The sequence below is a fragment of the Odocoileus virginianus genome, unplaced genomic scaffold (assembly GCF_023699985.2).
Source record: "Odocoileus virginianus isolate 20LAN1187 ecotype Illinois unplaced genomic scaffold, Ovbor_1.2 Unplaced_Contig_14, whole genome shotgun sequence".
In the NCBI taxonomy this organism is placed as follows: Eukaryota; Metazoa; Chordata; class Mammalia; order Artiodactyla; family Cervidae; genus Odocoileus; species Odocoileus virginianus.
In genome coordinates, this window is record NW_027224331.1 from 1,235,388 (window position 1) to 1,238,743 (window position 3,356).

The following is a 3,356-nucleotide window of genomic DNA, read 5'->3' on the forward strand; positions in this document are numbered from 1 at the left end:
TCTTTCTATTGTTAGTTCTAATCCTGTTATCTTAAAATGTAAATTGTGGGAGTGGGTCTGGTAAGACCTTTACAACCTTGAGACATTCTTTTGATTTACTGTAATAACCAATTGAAAAAGTATATAGCTCCCTTGCTAAGACTAGTGAGGAAGGGGGCACTCTCCATCCCCCTTCTGATGTCTGTGTCAGAAGCTTTCTCTGTCCCTTTTTATACTTTAATAAAACTCTGCTATACAAAAGCTCTTGAGTGATCAAGCCTGGTCCCTGGTCCCAAAGCTAAATCTTCTTCTTCAGAGATCACAAATCTGACATCATTCACCATAAGCTGTCACTGCTGTGTAAAGAGTGGAAATACAAAGTGCTTACTTTAATTTTTACCATTCTACTTGTGGTTTGTTATACTCATCCAACACACACACACACACACACACACACACACACACACGGGACTTCCCAAGTGGCTCAGTGGAAAAGAATCTGCCTGCCAATGCAGGAGACATAGGAGTGCAGGTTTGATCTCTGGGTTAGGAAGATCCCTTAGAAAAGAAAATGGCAACCCATTCCAGTTTCCTTGCCTGGAAAATTCCATGAACAAGAGGAGCTTGGTGGGTTACATACCACTGGGTCACAAAGAGCTGAACATGACTGAGCAACTGAGTCATGAGCACACACACACACACACACAAACACACATATACACACATATACAGGGCTTCCTCGATGGCTCAGTGGTAAAGAATCCACCTGCCAATGCAGGAGATGTGGGTTCAATCCCTGGGTCAGGAAGATCCTCTGGAGAAGGAAATGGCAACTCACTCCAGTATTCTTGCCTGGAAAATCCCATGGACAGAGAAGCCTGGTGGGCTACAGTCCATGGGGTTGCAAAAGAGTCAGACACAACTTAGCAACTAAACAACAATAATACATACATACATACATATATATATTTAATATTTTTGCATCATTTTAATGTTCATCCCTCACTTTATTTTTTGCTATTGATTTATTACTTGCTATTTATTTTATATATTTCAGACTATAGAAATGATTCTAGACAAAAAGTAAATTAGGGCAATTTTTAAAATTCAAGTTCAAAATGGGTCATAAAACAATGGACACAACTCACAACATCAACAAAGCATTTGGCCCATGAACTGCTAATGAATGTTCAGTGCAGGGGTGGTTCAAGTTGTGCAAAGGAGAGAAGAGCCTTAAAGATGAGGAGCCCAGTGACTGGCCATCAAAAATTGACATCGGCCAATTGGGAGCAGTCATCAAAGCTGGCCTCCTTACAACTACACAAGAAGTTGCCTGAGAACTCAAAGTTGACAATTCTATGGACATTTGGCATTTGAAAGAAAGGTGAAAAAACTTGTAAGTGGGTGCCTCATGAGCTGACTGAAAATAAAAACATCATTGTTTTGATGTGCTGTCTTCTCTTGTTCTATGGGACAACAATGAACCATTGTTTGATCAATTTGTGACATGGGACAAAAAGTGGATTTTATACAACAACCAGCAATGACCAGCTCAGTGGTTGAACTGAGAAGAAGCTCCAAAGCACTTCCCAAAGCCAAACTTGCACCAAAAAAAGGTCATGGTCACTGTTTGGTGGTCTGCTGCCCGTCTGATCCACTACAGCTTTCTGAATTCCAGCAAAACCATTACATCTGAGAAGTATGCTCAGCAAATAGATGAGATACACTGAAAACTGCAATGCCTGCTGCCAGCATTAATCAACAGAATGGGCCCAATTTTTCTCCACGACACTGTCTGACCACAGGTCGCACAACCAATGCTTCAAAAGTTGAATGAATTGGGCTATGAAGTTTTGCCTCATCTGCCATATTCACCTGACCTCTTGCCAACTGACTACCACTTCTTCAAGCATCTTGACAACTTTTTTTGTTTTTTTTTTTTTTGTGATAAAGATTGTTCATTTTATTAAAAATATAATCCAGCAAAGGAAGCAAAGATGATCACAGTCATTTGTCCACTTTGGTCACACAGGGGAAGTGGCAGGGCTGGTGTCAAGAGCCTTTCCTCCTCTGCCATCTCCATAATAATCTTTATTTTTGTCAGAAATGGAAAGTTGCAGTATCACTCACTGGGAAGACAGGGCCGTCAAGGAGGTTAACTCTAGTCGTCTCTGCTCAAGTAAGTGCTGTGGGTCCTGTTTCCCAACTGTTGTTTCCATGCTCACCATCCCTTTTCCTGGCCCATCCCAATTCCTACATTTAATCACACACATCTCAGTGGGAACGAGAGGCTTTATTACAAATGCAGTTGACTGCTTAGGACTCCCTCTGCAATTTTTCTTTTCTACACTATTCCTCTCAATGCATCCCTTCAGGACAGGGCAGCAGGCCACCAGGGAAGAGAGATATGGGGAGAGTGAAAAGGGGCAATGCTTTCTCCAGTCTTCTGAAACAACCATCGAGTCCTCCTGGCTCCAGCTAAGAATCTGGTAGGAGGGTGAGATTCAGAGTTAGCTCTTATCTTCAAAGTCCTCCATGCCTACATTCTAGGGGGCTTTTGTCTTCTTTTTTGATTTGGGCTGTGGTTCACTAGTCCACTTTCATGGCTGCTTTCTCTTTCCGGGCAAACCTGATCTGCTGAAGGAATTTTCTGTGCTTCTTCCCAGACAGAGTCATGCTGGCACTGGATGCCCACTTCTTGAGGTGGTACTGCATAAACACGCTCACAGCTCTGACCACCCGGTGCTTCAGTCGCTGATCCTGGTTCAAAATTTGCTGTCATTTGAGCAGCTTCTCCTTCAGCTCAGGTCATGGCCAGTTAGTTGATCTTTCTGCCTGGAGCACCCATGGATGCACAGGGAGAATGCTTTCCAAGAGTTTGTCGAATCTTAAAGCATGGATTTTTATGCTGCAGGGATAAACAAACTTATTTCTCATAGGCAAGATGTGCTGATTTTAATGGTTCCTATTTTGATTAATAAAGATGTGTTTGAGCCTAGTTATAGTGATTTAAAATTCATGGGTCCAAAACTGCAATTACTTTTGTACCAACCCAATACAATGTTGTGTTAGTTTTAACTAAGTGTACAGCAAAGCGATTCATTTATGCATGCATATATATGTGTATAAATGGATATATATATGTATATATATATACACACATATATATTTATATTCAGTATTCAAGTGTATTTAGATACTGATTTCCAATTAAAGTAGTTAATATCTCTTATATATCTTATCAGAGAAGGCAATGGCAACCCACTCCAGTACTCTTGCCTAGAGAATCACATGGACAGAGGAGACTGGTGGGCTACAGTCCATGGGGCCTCGAAGAGTCAGACACGACTGAGCGACTTTACTTTCACTTTTCACTC

The 3,356-nt window shown here is 41.4% G+C and overlaps 1 pseudogene; it reads right to left on the reverse strand.

Moving 5' to 3' along the window:
- Positions 1 to 2,276: 2,276 nt before the first annotated feature.
- LOC110124855 (uncharacterized protein C11orf98-like) lies at positions 2,277 to 3,116 on the reverse strand (annotated as a pseudogene).
- Positions 3,117 to 3,356: the final 240 nt, after the last annotated feature.